This window comes from Haliotis cracherodii, unplaced genomic scaffold (assembly GCF_022045235.1).
Source record: "Haliotis cracherodii isolate W230 unplaced genomic scaffold, xgHalCrac1.p SCAF_7, whole genome shotgun sequence".
Classification (NCBI taxonomy): Eukaryota; Metazoa; Mollusca; class Gastropoda; order Lepetellida; family Haliotidae; genus Haliotis; species Haliotis cracherodii.
In genome coordinates, this window is record NW_027266330.1 from 45,695,653 (window position 1) to 45,714,775 (window position 19,123).

The following is a 19,123-nucleotide window of genomic DNA, read 5'->3' on the forward strand; positions in this document are numbered from 1 at the left end:
TACAAATGGAGATATATGGTGACAGTTTATCTGCCCAGTGCTTTGGACTTATTGCTTTGACTATTGTCTACATACATGTGCGAATGACCTATCTTTGAAAATCAATACATTTGCTTTTTTCGGCACATATATACCACATGTCAAACATGGTATAGATGTCATGTGGCTGCAAATTGTATCTTCTTCGTCGTTTCCATTGAACTGATTTATTTTATATTTATAACAACAGTTCTTTCAATTTTCAATTACCAAAACAAAAATCAGTATACTTTCTTTTGTCACTCAGTTTACTTTCCGTCTCGGTTCGTTGAATTACACATTTCAAGACGACTTGTTCAGCACCTCGAGACACAGTCATGCAGTCACTCCTGGGGTTTTATTCACCAATCTATTGTGAGGAACAATTAATATAAATTTGACATAAACATCAACACTGAATGGAAAGATATCCATTAAGACACAGTTGTGCTGTTAAAATGAAACTGGAAGCGAGGTGAAGCGTAATGGAGTTTAACGTCGCACCTATACAGGACGCTACACGCTTCTAATATGAATCATGACAAAGCAATTTCCACTGCATTATTGCACCACTGGTATCAAATCATATCCACTGTTTAAACTCTTCCAGAAGACCGTGCAACCGTCCCCCATTCTGCCTCGTCACGCGCTCTCACAAACCCATTCACCGCTAAGGCTAGTACCCGGATGTAAACACTGATTTAAGCTGCTAGGCGGAGCGCCACAGCTCGATAAGCACGCTGTCGCTTTGTCGTCACAGACGCTGTCGTCTATAGCAGTCACATTGATACACCAACTGTTGACAGATACAAGATATCTTCGAAGGCTGGCTAAACTCAGTGAGTTTATTTCATATATTATCATTTTCATCTAACTTATAACACTCTTTAAAAATGTTAAAGTTAGGTGATGCGTATATGAATAGTGTTAACAGGGGAATAGCGAAGATCAACTACTGTTTATAAGACAGGTCGATGTTATATAAAGAGCTAGCTCAGCATATGTACTACATGTATCTGTAACACAACACATTGATATAGTTGTCATATAGCACAGAGTAGCACCCATTGATGGGTGTACAATATGGTAGTATCTACCAGATGACGAAATCACTCCACGGATGTTAGTGAGTGTAACCAAACAAATGCACCCGTGTTTGACGTACATTGCATTTCTTAGAACGTAGAGACGGATACAGGATTTTGAGAATAGGAAGGGTGAGGTGGTAATGTGAAATGAGTTAACGTGCGTTCAAGATTATTGCATTTACATAGCGACATGTGTGTGTGCGTGCGTGTTCCTGTTTGTATTAGTCCGGACTTATGCCGGTTTATAGTGTCAGCCCACTGACATACCATGACATTGAATACTGACTCCGAGCCGACCAGTCCTTAATTAATCCAATTAATGCCGATCGTCAGGCTTGGTAATCAGCATCATCTTTTAAAGTCTTTGGTACGACGCGCCCGGGAATCGAACCCAATAGCTGTAGGGAGGGAGTCGCGAAGAGTACAAAAGACATGGTAGAGCACTCAAGGTGTCTGAAAAACTGTGAATTTGAACCTGCACCCATCGCCGTAGGAACACCCCGAACCTAGATACATACTGCTTGGTTTCTTTCGATTAACAGACATGGCTAAATCTGAGTCAGTTAGGTATTTTTCAAGAGAACATGATCAGAGGGTACGACACGTATTTTAATTCGAACGACCTCAAGTGTACCTAAACTAAGTGGATATCTATCCCTCGTTGCACGTGGATTAATTAAAGTGAACACCGACCTAAATAACTTGGTTACTGAGAGCATCACAGTTGTCAACCCTCGAAATTACATTATAAATAGTTCCCGTTTTTCAATGAGATATTTTCTTATCAGCGATCATGTATCTGTATCTGTCACAGAGCTGTGCTCCAATGATTAGGGATGTCAGTAAATAAGAATAAAGTAATATCATACAGGTTTATTAATAACAGCTTATTGTACTTATAGATGACAAGAAAAGAATGCGTAGACAGCCAATTAAGTCGGCTACGACCACTTTACACCTGAGTCAATTAACTCGACGCTCTAATGTGTGAATTACATCGGCAGGGTTAAATAACGGGAAATAAACACAGAGGGCTAATCCCTAAAATAAGTCACTTAGAGTACAAAACAGAATATTAGTGGGGTGGGGTTGCGGTATACATATGAAGATATTATTAGTTATAATGTTTTATTTATGTATTTTATTGATTGTATGAAATTGTATTATGTACACGACACATTAATACACCAAATTATTATTAATATTATTATCATTATTATTAAACTAGCCTGAACGACGAAAGATTCAGTCACTTTGACTGAACAAGGAAATACTAAAATTTCCAAGTAGCTAACTATATATAGATAGTCAAGCGAAGGTTTGTTATCCACAGATAACTAGAAAAACGGAGCATTGGAAACACAAGTTACAAAGTAGCTAGACAATCACAGACAAACAGACAGTCAGACAGACAGTAGTTTATTTTCGTCTTGCAAACATTATTTACAGAACCATTCATGTAGAATTATGAAAGACGGTAATATAAATAATAAATACACATTATATATTAAAACAGCATTACGGGAAAGTTGGTTATCCACGGATTACTAGACAAACTGAGTATGACAAACTCTAGTAACTAAGTTTAGTTCAGTAGTCAGAACTTAGATGGAACAGTGTCCCGAAACCACTTGCTAACTAAGCCTGAGTCTCAGAGAGGACAATCTGTTCTGGACCGCCGAGGACTAAAGCAGACTGGGGCACTGTGTTTCTAAACATGAGTGAAACACGAACAGCAAACTAACTACTATATCTCTACTGACGATGTGAATGTCCAAATAAAACGCTGAACATAAGCTATCCAACGGTATCATTAAGGATATACAATAAGTTATGTTCCATTAATGATGAGGCAAAAATGATCATAAATACATGAGAAATATCTGAGTGTACATATAAATTCAGCTTATGTTTGAAAACTGTAGTTAAAAAAACATTTCAATACAAGAATAAGGTAGCTAGCATGTAGCAGATAACATACATCCAGTCAATACACGGTATGAGAGTGCCATTAAATCACAAGAGAATGAAATAGTCGAGCCACTAAATCTCTGACTTAGAATGTACTGACACTGTACAACGACGACCACCGGACTTTGCCGAGCGGTGTCGGAAATAAAGCCGGGGAGCGGAGAGGTCATCAGACCGTGACACGAGAAAAATAACGCCCGGTTTGAGAGAGAGAAATGTTTATATCCGGTATATCGGCCACGTGCATTATACTGTGATATGCGTGCAGTGTGCGCATGGCGACCCCGGCGGCGCTGGAGGGTAGCTAGAACACATGCACCCCATTTTATTATATTTAATAGCTATAATTTAACAACTGTTTTTTCTGTAAAATATGTTCATTTCAGAGACTAGATGTTTATCTACGTTACAACCGTCTTACATCTTTGTAAGTATGGGAGTTACGATCGCGTTAGCGCTACGATCGCTTTGTGTCATGACGGTCTAAGAGTATAGGTTGTGACACATCAGACGGGCATGTGTTGTCGAAGTATCCGGTAGAGTACCAACGTCTGTATGGAATACTTAAGCTTACTCCTACAGTGTCCAGTAAGGAAATACATGTGATGAAATTATCAAATAAATACAGTACATGCATCAATCTATTTCATATCTATTTTCCTAAACGTTATTTATGCCTATTTAGTTTTTTTCGTTTATCAAATTCTTGAATAATGGTCACACTTTATATATTAAAGGCAATAGCCTTGACGTAAATATGAACAGGTTTCCGCGTCGCAAATATGGCTACTGATATGAGACGAGGGTCAAGCTGTGTCACCTGCCGTGCCTCTCAGGTGTGATAGCAGGGGTCTCAGTTAGAGGCCTTGTTTCACGCACAGCTAACGCTAACCGCCCAGCACTGCAGGTAACAAACACACAACATATCCACAAGTTGTCTCCTTGACTCACTAGGATTGTGATTATCGGAAAGATATTTTCACAGTGTATTTCTTTTTCTGACACTTGTCGACATAGTTTACTTTGCTTTACTGAGATATTAACTAAGCAGCTTACACTTACTGCAGTGTAAGTGGAATCTTGTTACCTATGTATGTCCAGGGGGAAAGGGGCACCTGGTGGTCTCATGAGCCGCATCCAACTCTGTAGAGGTCATCGCATGTCTTTGGTTAAACTTACAGTTTCGCATCGATTAATGACCACTTCTATCAGCCCGTGCTGTGGTGATCACTGGTACATGTCTATGACATGCATCACTTTTGGCTTTCTTCCACATGAAGCAAGCTTGCTGTGTTAGAACTGAAATACAGTTCAAATCCAAAGAAACCATTCGCTCAAAACCCACTGTTCAGGAGACAGTGCGGCTGTCAAACTCGCCAATTCAAATTAAAAGCTTTTCTAAGTGAAATTTAAAAAAAATGTCTACATGCAACATCGTGCTTTGTTTAATAGTTTAGTTACTGATCCCATAAACCCGCGACCGGTGTCAACTTGAAACAACGTATACGTAGGCCATTTTAGTGGTCCCCATTTGCGACCCAGTGCATTAGATACTTCGGATGAATCTTTTGAGGTTAATGGTTCAGCCTCTTTGTACCGACTAGCTAATCTACCACGGTTAAAGTATATTTATATGTTTTTGTTTGTCTTACCTTATCACGACAAGAGGTCAGTCTGATTAACTTCAGTTGTTGTAAAAATATCAAAGTCTTTCCTCGGTATATAACACAGGGCCGGAAAGTATATTTGCCATTTTGCTTGTTTCTTTAACCAATCCTTGGCAACATCTTTTGATACCTTAGCCGCTGCAGCTAGTTTCTGTATTGCCCCAATACCTTTCCAATATCCTCGTGAGCGTCGGTAAAGTTTATCCATTATTCATTAATATTGACCTTTCTTTAATACAATCATGACGATCATTTGATCGCATTGCAAAATTAGCATAAAACAATCACCTCTGTAGTAGCATTATTGGGGTATGAATCTGGTCCAGGTGGTAGTGTGGTAGAACTCCCATTCCCTATAATACTCAATAACTAGAGACACAGACAGGTTCAAAATGATATGTCAACGAGTAATTGTACTGTCTTGTATTTTGTGAACATTAAAATGGACCCATTTCTACACATTTGCATTACATAGCTCAACTGAACAGCGATTCATGGGAGTTTATCTTGTCCTGATTTGTGGTGAATTTGTTTCTGCGCTCAACAGTATTCCCTCACTGTTTGTGGCACTGTGCCCCCTTATGGCTGAATATAAACTATTCTGAACAAAATGTAGTTAGGGATCATGAATATTTTGGGAATTTTTTAAAGTAAAGAATGGGCACAAAATTTCATAAAAATGTCCTTTGTATTACTACACATTATATTCTAACATTGTGAAACCAAACTGTCTCCTCCTTGATTAGAGATATACGAGGTCTGCGCATATATTGCAAATAGATTTCCAATTAAATTTTACACACATACAATCTTTATTGAACACTTCCTTTGGGCCCATATTTGAAAAATATTCTAAACTCGAATGAATCATCCCCATAATAGAGTCATTAAAACGTATGTGTTGAGGAATTGGTATTCTATTTAAGATCCTTATTTGTCATTTACAAATACTTTGGTGGGTGAATTTGAACATTTCACAATAACCATTGATTCAAAGTATATACAAATTGATGGTTTTAAATATCTTTTGTCTCTGAGAAGTTTCTAGCAATAGTTTCGAGAGCGATTATGCGGTTAATATTAACATGTTTATTTGTTTATTTCAATCTATGTTCCAACTATATTAAACACAAAAGTCCAGGAACAACATGATAAGCACATTTGACAGTCAGACTATATGTCTTGTTTGGAATATTTGTACTACTCTGTATATATAAATATGGATCTGTGTTGTTGATCGTAACACCTGCTTTCAAAAGGCTCTGCTGTTTTGTATCAAGACCGTTATGCCATTCCAGGGCAGGAAACGGAGAGTGTTTAGGTTGTGAATACGTACTGAGGAAGCTATACTAATAATGTAACATTTTGGACAAAAATTAGTATACGAATAGAACACCAGTACTGTTGCGTCACCAAAGAAAACCCACAAGACTTGGTGTAAATAGATACCTAACACTATGGCACGACACGACTGCTGAGTTCGGAAGTAAATATTGATTCGGCTGACGACATCCCACGTCGCACTATTTAGCCTTGATAAACTATCCACCACCCTGTCGGAGATGATGCAAGCGCTTGCAACAAAGTTGTTAGACCCAAAATGCACCTTCAGATTGGACTTTCAATCCCTTTCAATGTTAAGCCATACACAGAGCTGGCAGAATACGGCATTGCCTAAACATCGGGCCGGGCCGGGCCAAGACGGGCCAAAGTGTTATTGGCTAATTACTTCATTATCGGCCATCATACCTACATGTAATTCATGCATCATACACACATGACAGTAATGAACAATCACCAACCAAAAACATGCACCATAATTAAGTAATTCGGAGTAAATCGCTTGAAAAACAGAAAGTGGAGCTGTGTGTAAGCGTCGCTGATCTAGGTAACATGTAAAAGAGCAATCGTTAAACGAAATAAGATTTGACACGTATCAAATACTTCTAGCTATCGTGATACAAATTTCCATCTGTCGGCATAGTGTTTATATTTATAGGATAGTACTATATCTAAGTAAATACCACTTTATAATGTCACTGTTATTGGTATTTAAAGACGACACGTTGGTTAAAATAGACCTCTTCTCCCTATACTATCAACAGTCACACAAGTGTTCGGTCCGACTTGGCCCGGGCTGTCCAAATCAACTTTAAACTCACATATGTATCATCAAGTTGGATGAACATCAATAAACTAGTATAATATCTACCGATATACCACTTTATAGTGTCTCAGATCGCTGTACTTATAGAAAACAAGGGGCTCAAAGTGAAGCCCCTTTTCCTCTACATTCTCAACATATAGTCTCTATCAGAAGTGTTTGGCTTGTGTTGGGTCCGACTTGGCCCGGGCGTTCAAAATCAACTTTAAACACACAGATGTATCTTCAAATGTGTTTACGTCTATAGATTGGTGTTATATCTACCTATATACCACTATATAATGTCACAGTATATCGCGTTTAAAGAAAACTGGTCCGTTAAAGTCAAGCTTTTTTACTGTATTTTCTCAAGAAAATCTCTGTCAGGAGTGTTCGGTCCGACTTGGCCCGGGCTGTCAAATTCAACTTAAACCTCATAGATGTATCTTCAAATGTGTTTACATCTATATGCTAGTGTCATATGCCTACCGATATACCACTAACAAGTGTCTCAGATCGCGGTATATAAAGATAACACTAGTTAAGTGGTATTTAGGTAGATATGATACTAATCTATAGATGTGAATCCATTTGATGATACATCTGTGTGTTTAAAGTAGATTTTGAACGCCCGGGCCAAGTCGGACCCAACACAAGCCAAACACTTGTGATAGAGACTATGTTGAGAAGGTAGAGGGAAAAGGGCTTCACAAAATATGTACACGTATTCACTGTATACTAAACTACACAATACACATTTACACACGTCAGACAAATGTGCAGGGTTAAAGCCTCTCAGGTTATAGTTAAGCACCATCCAATCAAATACGAGGATTCAAGGTGATTTCCCCCTCGCTGTCAATCAGGTCCTCCATTGCTGTCCGAAGCCCAGTTTGTTGGGTCGCTCATGCTAAATGGCATCTGGTGTTTGTTATACGCCCCATTCAGCAATATTCCAGCTTTATGACGGCAGTCTGTTAATAATCGAATCTGGACCAGACTATCCAGCGATTGACATCATAAGCATCGATTCACGCATTTCGGCTAATACGATGACATGCATCAACCAAGTCAGCGAATCTGACCACCCGATCCCGTTAGTCGCCTCTTACGACAAGCATGGAAGCGAGGTGAAGCGTAATGGAGTTTAACGTCGCACCTATACAGGACGCTACACGCTTCTAATATGAATCATGACAAAGCAATTTCCACTGCATTATTGCACCTCTGGTATCAAATCATATCCACTGTTTAAACTCTTCCAGATGACCGTACATCCGTCCCCCATTCTGCCTCGTCACGCGCTCTCACAAACCCATTCACCGCTAAGGCTAGTACCCGGATGTAAACACTGATTTAAGCTGCTGGGCGGAGCGCCACAGCTCGATAAGCACGCTGTCGCTTTGTCGTCACAGACGCTGTCACCTATAGCAGTCACATTGATACAACAACTGTTGGCAGATACAAGATATCTTCGAAGGCTGGCTAAACTCAGTGAGTTTATTTCATATATTATTATCATTTTCATCTAACTTATAACACTCTTTAAAAATGTTAAAGTTAGGTGATGCGTATATGAATAGTGTTAACAGGGGAATAGCGAAGATCAACTACTGTTTATAAGACAGGTCGATGTTATATAAAGAGCTAGCTCAGCATATGTACTACATGTATCTGTAAATCGTACGTGTATTGCAACTGTGACAACACCACTACACATTGATATAATTGTCATATAGCACAGAGTAGCACCCATTGATGGGTGTACAATATGGTAGTATCTGACAGATGACGAAATCACTCCACGGCTGTTAGTGAGTGAAACTAAGTGTGTGTGTGTGTGTGTGTGTGTGTGTGTGTGTGTGTGTGTGTGTGTGTGTGTGTGTGTGTGTGTGTGTGTGTGTGTGTGTGTGTGTGTGTGTGTGCGCGTGTGCCTGTTTGTATTAGTCCGGACTTATGCCTTTTTTTAGTGCCAGCCCACTTACATACCATGACATAGGATACTGACTCCGAGCCAACCGGGATTCGAACCCAATAGCTGTAGTCGCGAAGAGTACAAAAGACATGGTAGAGCACTCAAGGTGTGTGAACAACTGTGAATTTGAACCCCTACCCCCATCGCCGTAGGAACACCACGAACCTAGATACATACTGCTTGGTTTCTTTCGATTAACAGACATGGCTAAATCTGAGTCAGTTAGGTATTTTTCAAGAGAACATGATCAGAGGGTTCGACACGTATTCTGATTCGAACGACCTCAAGTGTACCTAAACTAAGTGGATATCTATCCCTCGTTGCACGTGGATTAATTAAAGTGAACACCGACCTAAATAACTTGGTAAATAAATAAATACTGAGAGCATCACAGTTGTCAACCCTCGAAATTATATTATAAATAGTTCCCGTTTTTCAATGAGATATTTTCTTATCAGCGATCATGTATCTGTATCTGTCACAGAGCTGTGCTCCAATGATTAGGGATGTCAGTAAATAAGAATAAAGTAATAATGAAAACGTTATAACAGGTTCACAGGTTTATTAATAACAGCTTATTGTACTTATAGATGACAAGAAAAGAATGCGTAGACAGCCAATTAAGTCGGCCGCGACCATTTTCAATTCATTTAACTCGACGCTCTAATGAGTGAATTACATCGGCAGGGTTAAATAACGGGAAATAAACACAGAGGGCTAATCCCTAAAATAAGTCACTTAGAGTACTAAACAGACGAGTATATCTGAATATTAAACTAGCCTGAACGACTAAGATTCAGTCACCTTGACTGAACAAGGAAATACCAAAATTTCCAAGTAGCTAACTATATATAGACAGTCAAGCGAAGGTTTGATACCCGCAGATAACTATAAAAACCGAGCATTGGAAACACGAGTTACAAAGTAGCTAGACAATCACAGACAAACAGACAGTCAGACAGACAGTAGTTTATTTTCGTCTTGCAAACATTATTTACAGAACCATTCATGTAGAATTATGAAAGACGGTGATATAAATAATAAATACACATTATATATTAAAACAGTATTACGGGAAAGTTGGTTATCCACGGATTACTAGACAAACTTAGTATGACAAACTCTAGTAACTAAGTTTAGATCAGTAGTCAGAACTTAGATGGAACAGTGTCCCGAAACCACTTGCGAACTAAGCCTGAGTCTCAGAGAGGACAATCTGTTCTGGACCGCCGAAGACTAAAGCAGACTGGGGCACTGTGTTTCTAAACATGGGTGAATAAGGTAGCGAACAGCAAACTAACTACTATATCTCTACTGACGATGTGAATGTCCAAATAAAACGCTGAACATAAGCTATCCAACGGTATCATTAAGGATATACAATAAGTTATGTTCCATTAATGATGAGGTAAAAATGATCATAAATACATGAGAAATATCTGAGTGTACATATAAATTCAGCTTATGTTTGAAAACTGTAGTTAAAAAAACATTTCAATACAAGAATAAGGTAGCTAGCATGTAGCAGATAACATACATCCAGTCAATACACGGTATGAGAGTGCCATTAAATCACAAGAGAATGAAATAGTCGAGCCACTAAATCTCTGACTTAGAATGTACTGACACTGTACAACGACGACCACCGGACTTTGCCGAGCGGTGTCGGAAATAAAGCCGGGGAGCGGAGAGGTCATCAGACCGTGACACGAGAAAAATAACGCCCGGTTTGAGAGAGAGAGAAATGTTTATATCCGGTATATCGGCCACGTGCATTATACAGTGTGTTGCGTGCAGTGTGCGCATGGCGATATGTTCATTTCAGAGACTAAATGTTTATCTACGTTACAACCGTCTTACATCTTTGTTAAAGTATGGGAGTTACGATCGCGTTAGCGCTACGATCGCTTTTTGTCATGACTGTCTAAGAGTACAGGTTATAGCAGGGGTCTGTGATAGCAGGGGTCTCAGTTAGAGGCCTTGTTTCACGCACAGCTAACGCTAACCGCCCAGCACTGCAGGTAACAAACACACAACATATCCACAAGTTGTCTCCTTGACTCACTAGGATTGTGATTATCGGAAAGATATTTTCACAGTGTATTTCATTTTCTGACACTTGTCGACATAGTTTACTTTGCTTTACTGAGATATTAACTAAGCAGCTTACACTTACTGCAGTGTAAGTGGCATCTTGTTACCTATGTATGTCCAGGGGGAAAGGGGCACCTGGTGGTCTCATGAGCCGCATCCAACTCTGTAGAGGTCATCGCATGTCTTTGGTTAAACTTTCAGTTTCGCATCGATTAATGACCTCGTCTATCAGCCCGTGCTGTGGTGATCACTGGTACATGTCTATGACATGCATCACTTGTGGCTTTCTTCCACATGAAGCAAGCTCGCTGTGTTAGAACTGAAATACAGTTCAAATCCAAAGAAACCATTCGCTCAAAACCCACTGTTCAGGAGACAGTGCGGCTGTCAAACTCGCCAATTCAAACTAAAAGCTTTTCTAAGTGAAATTTAAAAAAAATGTCTATATGCAACATCGTGCTTTGTTTTACAGTTTAATTAATGTCGATTAATGACCTTTAGAATGGAGTGCGTAGTATAAGGTTGACCCTTGTGTTACCTACACATTATATTCTAACATTGTGAAACCAAACTGTCTCCTCCTTGATTAGAGATATACGAGGTCTGCGCATATGTTGCAAATAGATTTCCAATCACATTTTACTACACATGCAATCTTTATTGAACACTTCCTTTGGGCCCATATTTGAAAAATATTCTAAACTCGAATGAATCATCCCCATAATAGAGTCATTAAAACGTATGTGTTGAGGAATTGGTATTCTATTTAAGATCCTTATTTGTCATTTACAAATACTTTGGTGGGTGAATTTGAACGTTTCACAATAACCATTGATTCAAAGTATATACAAATTGATGGTTTTAAATATCTCTTGTCTCTGAGAAGTTTCCAGCTATAGTTTCGAGAGCGATTATGCGGTTAATATTAACATGTTTATTTGTTTATTTCAATCTATGTTCCAACTTTATTAAACGCAATAGTCCAAGAACAACATGATAAACACATTTGACAGTCAGACTATATGTCTTGTTTGGAATATTTGTACTACTCTGTATATATAAATATGGATCTGTGTTGTTGATCGTAACACCTGCTTTTAAAAGGCTCTGTTGTTTTGTATCAAGACCGTTATGCCATTCCAGGGCAGGAAACGGAGAGTGTTTAGGTTGTGAATACGTATACTAATAATGTAACATTTTGGACAAAAATTAGTATACGAATAGAACACCAGTACTGTTGCGTCACCAAAGAAAACCCACAAGACTTGGTGTAAATAGATACCTAACACTATGGCACGACACGACTGCTGAGTTCGGAAGTAAATATTGATTCGGCTGACGACATCCCACGTCGCACTGTTTAGCCACCCTGTCGGAGATGATGCAAGCGCTTGCAACAAAGTTGTTAGACCCACAATGCACCTTCAGATTGGACTTTCAATCCCTTTCAGTGTTAAGCCATACGCAGAGCTGGCAGAATACGACATTGCCTAAAAGTCGGGCCGGGCCAAAGTGTTATTGGCTAATTACTTCATTATCGGCCATCATGCCTACATATAATTCATGCAACATACACACATGACAGTAATGAACAATCACCAACCAAAAACGTGCACCATAATTAAGTAATTCGGAGTAAATCGCTTGAAAAACAGAAAGTGGAGCTGTGTGTAAGCGTCGCTGATCTAGGTAACATGTAAAAGAGCAATCGTTAAACGAAATAAGATTTGACACGTATCAAATACTTCTAGCTATCGTGATACAAATTTCCATCTGTCGGCATAGTGTTTATATTTATAGGATAGTACTATATCTAAGTAAATACCACTTTATAATGTCACTGTTATTGGTATTTAAAGACGACACGTTGGTTAAAATAGACCTCTTCTCCCTATACTATCAACAGTCACACAAGTGTTCGGTCCGACTTGGCCCGGGCTGTCCAAATCAACTTTAAACTCACATATGTATCATCAAGTTGGATGAACATCAATAAACTAGTATAATATCTACCGATATACCACTTTATAGTGTCTCAGATCGCTGTACTTATAGAAAACAAGGGGCTCAAAGTGAAGCCCCTTTTCCTCTACATTCTCAACATATAGTCTCTATCAGAAGTGTTTGGCTTGTGTTGGGTTCGACTTGGCCCGGGCGGTCAAAATCAACTTTAAACATACAGATGTATCATCAGAGGGATTCACATCTATAGATTAGTATTATATCTACCTAAATACCACTTTATAGTGTCTCAGATCGCGGTATATAAAGAAAACAAGGTGCTCAAAGTGAAGCTCTTTTCCCTCTACATTCTCAACATAGTCTCTATCAGAAGTGTTTGGCTTGTGTTGAGTCAGACGTGGCCCGGGCGGTCAAAATCAACTTTAAACACACAGATGTATCATCAAATGTGTTTACATCTATAGACTAGTGTTACATCTACCTATATACCACATATAATGTCACAGTATATCGCGTTTAAAGAAAACTGGTCCGTTAAAGTCAAGCCTTTTTACTGTATTCTCTCAAGAAAATCTCTGTCCTTGCCCGACTTTTCTTGGCCCGACTTTAGGCAATCCCGCAGAATACTCATGAAAGCAATGATTTATATGACCATGCGTTTCAGCCAGCACCTGCTTGTGGGGTGATAAACATTAGTTTAAATACACTCTCGAGTACCTACAACACAGTCTTGCTGTGAGCATACTTCTGAACACCGGCACACATAGCCCCATGCATATATGACTTTCCAACTCTCCAAGTATTCATTGAAGGCGACGTTAGTGTCATAAAGACCTGATGATGCAACGTTGCACGCCACCATGTATTGATTGGCAGAATATACACGGAGGTATGCAATGGGCAAGTAAACACATTAAGTGCCACCACAAGGATGCTGATGCACTGTGATTTAATAAGTGCGACTATTAGGGGCATTTACACTATTGAAATACCATCGTGATACTGTTACAGTAGTTGCACCTGTTTTTGAATAGTATTGGGACATATGTCATTGAAAGTACAGTTACCTTCGCACAAGTTTGCGATTGCCTGATACTATTTGATTTGCTGGCGTGTCCGTTAAGTCGCATGTTCCGAGAGGGAGATTGCAGGGAGTGTTGACTCTGGAGATGTTATCTGATATGAAGATTGCAGGGGATGTTACCCGTCACCCAAACAAGTCCCTGTAACTGACACTGTAAATATACTGTGTGCCTGATGCGGTAGATATACCCTGTAGCTGACACTATACATGTATACTGTAACATATACTGTCACATACACTTTAACTATACACTGTAACATGTTTACTGACACTGTCAATATCCTGTAACTATACAGTCTCTGTAACATACATCGTAACTATACACTTAACTAATACTGTAACCATATACTGTAACTTTACTGTAATTGACACTTTGTTATATCGTAAAACCTACATATATATCAACCTACATTCTATTAGTTTTACCTTTATTCATCTACAATGTTGCAATGCATTGTCGCCACCTGTTGTCAAACCAGTTCGTTATTCCCATACCATCATCTGAACCCCATCAACTTTATAACTTAAGGTAACAATGTTGTGTGTCAGGCAGGTTGGTCTCAAAAGTTACGGAACGTGACAAGGTGGAAACATAGGTGCTTCGCTGAGCACGAAAGGGGCAGTGGCTGTGGCTTCTCCCCCGCTGTCTGACGCTGGGAGTCACTTAGGGGGCACTCGCAACTGAGCGTCACTAGAGACAGGGCAAACCGGCTTGATGGACGCCATTTATTAACACTGCTTATATTTCTACATTCCAAAGAGTGCTCGTTAATTCTCAAACATTAACTAACAAATACACAAACAAAGAGAGTTGTGGGCACCTAGTCTCTGTGACAGACCCCAGAACAAATACTGAATAAAACATTCAACCCTATTAATTTCTTTTCACGTTTTCAGGTCTTTAAACCAGATTCTGTAGGCTCATCCTCGGACTCTAAGTTATACGTTTCTGTTCGTCTTAAGTATTGTATGTTTGTAATTTTCTGTTGTTTTAAAAACAATATGGGGCCTAGAGATACTCATAACAAAAACTAATATGCAAACAAAGTGTTGCAGTGAGAAATGCCTTCGTGTACGTTTGACAGACAGAACTACAAATCCCAACACTTATGCCACAGTGTCCTTTTGAAAAGATATTGATTGGGTTGGTAAACATTGTTTCATATCTCATTTCAATTTTTATATATTGTAAAAAAAAAACACATTTGGAAAATATCTGTCGACGCCCAGTTGGCGGTGCATATGTTTTTGCAAATATGCAGTCGACCGAACGTTCGTTACGCGATTTTGATTGGACAACGCATATACTCGTAAGTCCAGCCAAAATATAACTCCTTAGTTGCAGCCTAGTTCGCCAAGGATGCAAACTAGACTTTTAAAGTCAGTTAACTCCCTTGTCTCGGAAAGATGATTAGCGATGGAGCGTATCCAAAATCTAACTAAATGCTGCATCAAAACCATGAATTGACAATGAGACTTCTTTTAAATAGTTTCTACATGACCTACCAACTGTGTCCAAAAAGAATTTATTATGTACTCGTAATCTGTATTTTGATACGCAGCTACATGTTCATGTTAAACAGACGTATTGTTGCTGGGATATAGGTAATTAATATACACATCGTACATTGTGACCAAAGCGGTATCGAATACCAATGAGGGGCTGCATGCAGCTCACGTCTCCAAGTGCCCCACACGTCCCCAGCTCTGCGCCATTCAGCATCTTTAATGTTAACACTTCACAGCTGATCTCAATTGATGAATATCAGCAAATTGTATCTAAACATGTATATTCTGTGTCTCGCACTACTTTGTTTCCACTCAAAGGCAAAGTAGCCGCAGCTGAGGCCACGTATTAGTATATGGTCTCAGGCCTCAGGCATGCAAAGGTATTACCATTTCGAAATACCAGTCTCACAGTAGTAGATAGGCATAGCTACCTCGGTGTATTCAGAGTAGGATTTTCCATTTAAGGAAAGATGTGAGTGGGTTTTACCGCTACTTATAATAGCATTGCAGTTTTGTCTGGCATATCATTAAATAATTTGAGAGGAAAGCGAGAAGATACAGGTCTCTGACGTTAGCATCCTCTCTCGTGCTTTTGTGGTTGCCATCACCACAACCCCTCAACATGATTATATTGAACAAGAGTTCGTTTTATATCTACATTCAAAATTGTGGATTGTACGTACGTCGAGCCAGAGACCATATAGTTAATGGAATCATAAGAAAAATGAACGTGAAGTTTGAAAACTGTTTTTCTGAGAGTTAAGACGGAGAGGGATACCCTTATGCTACCACGCGAACCCAGACACAAAACACATATTTCTTAATATGTTTCATAATTTAACCGGAATTAAGCTTAACAAAGCTAATTCTTTTATTTGCAAGTTGATAGACCAGTATATGTCGTTTATATCTCCAACGCAACCGCAGCAGCTGTCCATAAGCAAACGCATTTCCGGGACATTGCATTACGTCATCATACATAAAGTCGGCGGCACGGTCCCCACCGGTCTTTTATTCTCTTGGTCAAGCATGGCGCGTGTGTCAGCCTGGGGCAGATAGCCGTAAATTACAACATCAGAGTAATTATTATAGGGGTATATAAATCTTTGGGTTATAAGTTGCAGGAACACTCGCTTGAATAAACCCATCGGACCTCACAGATGTGTCATCTCTTGTTTCAAGACTAGCTCCCAATAGCTTCAAAAATGTTCTGAATTTTTAAATGGGTCCAGAAATATTATTTGGAAGAAGAAGATAACGTTAAAGGTTTGGCCTTGCCTCATGATGTTGATAATATTGTCCCTTCGGACTTGGGGGGATACTATGTCTCCAGTTTTGAAAGAAATGGTCTTTTAGTATTCGTTCAACATTCGGGACTGACCAGGGCGTGGTGCAAAAAGAATATCTATGTAAGACCAACACTATTTAAGGTTTGTTTTAAAAAGTGTAACCATGGGTACACTTACGTATTAACGTCACTGTCCAATACAATATAATTATGCAGCATATGTGATAACTTGGAAGGACCAGTTTAAAAGTAAGTTTATGCCCAAAGGATATAACTCGTTTACAAACTGTAATATTTAAAGGCTCTCCACCCAATTTACCTTGTGTTGACTTTCTGAGACCGGTTGCAATTTTTATGAATTTTCGATGTACTCTCTCTCTATGGTATCTACATTTTCAAAGCCCCAGATTTCCGAACCAAACAATAAAATAGGTATAACCAAGGTATCATGAGCATATATTACACAATCCAGCATCAAGTTCCTGAAAGTATTGTGACATTTTACAAGAGGACATCCTTGATTCAAATATCGCCCAAAGTCAACTACCCTTTCAACTTTAACAGGATAACGTCTCGCAATTCACCCGAACCTGTCTAGATAGCAACGATATTGATCAATCCTGCAGCTTCACCAGATCACAACCCAAGTGAAAATATTTGGCAAGTTGAGAAAGAAAACAAGTGTTATATTTGAGTCAACAATTTCTTAGTAAAGCATTCTGGTACTTTTTTGGTTAACCCCATCCGGGATTCGAACCCAAACTCAAACTGGACTCAACCCTCAAAGGTACTAGAATTTGTACTTTAAATAGAAAGTGTTAAATCCTACATATAACTTTTGTTAAATTGGAACACATTCTAAAAGGCATTGTGTATAAAAGAAAGATAAAACTTGAACCTGAGAATGTGAACGAATGGTCTCATGTTGTCCATCAGGCATGGAGCGATCTGGAGCGAGTCTTTCACAGACAATTTGTTAGATAGCATGGTGTCCAACAGTGTCTGGACAGAAAAGGAAATGTTTCACCGACTTTGGACGATGCTATCTTATAAAACCATTGTCGTATACAAGAGTGTGCAAACCCTGAGAACATACTTCGTGTTAAATTAAATTAATTATTTTAGTTAATCTTGAAATTGTCGCATCTATTATGCTCGTTACTATATCAACGCAGAAAATGAGTTCTGATTCTGGTGTTATTCTGACCTCGATGTGTTATAGATTCAGGAGAGCAACCCACTGTGTTTTGAAACTTGAAGTAGTCCAACTATAGATGTATAAGGGACCAGTTCAAAAGTTCGATGTTGGATGATAAACTTAATTCCTAACAGTGAGTTTTGAGACATATCCCCCATTCAAGATTACTGCACTTATATTTTGTAATATTTGCAACGTCTTTTGGTATGACGCGGCCGGGGATTGAACCTCCGACATTCATCTCTCCTGGACAGACGCACTATCCTCCAGACCACGGAGGCGGAGAGTCTGAGAGAGACTGGTCATTTGTGTGACCCATGATGCTGTTGATTTGTGTTACCTTGAGTCGTTGTTAGTGTGTGTTGTACGTGGATTGTGTGTTTTCTGAAATAGATTTCAGGATGTCTGATAAACTCTTGTTCTGATATCGAACATTACCAATTCTAATCGGCAGCCATATACATTAATCGTATTTTAATAATAACAGTAATAATTGCCAATGGAGGATCCACACTAAAAAACATATTCTCCCTGTCAAGTCCTTTTCTAATGATATCCGTATGTCCTTTGGACTCGACAAATGCAACATTCTTCATCTGAAACGTGGCAAGGTAGAAGAGGGAGGATCAGTCAGTTTACTTGGAGGAGGAGGTATTGAACATCTCGTGGAATGTCAGGCCTATACGTACTTAGAGATGCAGATTAGGGACAGACTCCAGAATGCCCATATCAAGGTAAGACTTCGGACCGAGTACAAATGTAGACTTAAGAAAATCTGGAGTTCAGATCTGAACGCTCGCAATAAAGCTAAAGCCACAAATACTTATGCTGTACCCGCCCTTACATATTCTTTTGGCGTTGTTGATTGGATGAAACAAGAAATTCAGAGTATTGACACCCTCACACGAAGAATCATGTCAGACAATAGATCCCACCACCCTCGCTCCTCCGTCAATCACTTATATTTACCAATCATTAGGGTAGGGAGTGGTTTGATTAACGTTGGGGCTGTTCATGATTAAATTGTTTTGTGCACTTTTGCACACATTTATTTGTCTAATGATCCTCTTGTGAAGCATGTCAAGACTTGAAAACAAGGTATCCCACAGGTTTCGCAATGTCGGTG

At 39.1% G+C, this 19,123-nt stretch overlaps 1 protein-coding gene across 2 annotated transcripts in view; it reads left to right on the forward strand.

The window, feature by feature from the left end:
• The first annotated feature begins 774 nt into the window (after nucleotides 1–774).
• Nucleotides 775–19,123, forward strand: part of LOC139447705 (excitatory amino acid transporter-like) — a 34,708-nt gene continuing 16,359 nt past the window's right edge. The window contains exon 1 of one of the 2 annotated variants that reach the window (XM_071229153.1): nucleotides 775–857. The gene's annotated coding sequence lies outside the window, so the exon portion shown is untranslated. Of the gene's footprint in view, nucleotides 858–8,293; nucleotides 8,382–19,123 lie in introns of those variants that run through there. The other variant, XM_071229152.1, reaches the window with a different exon arrangement.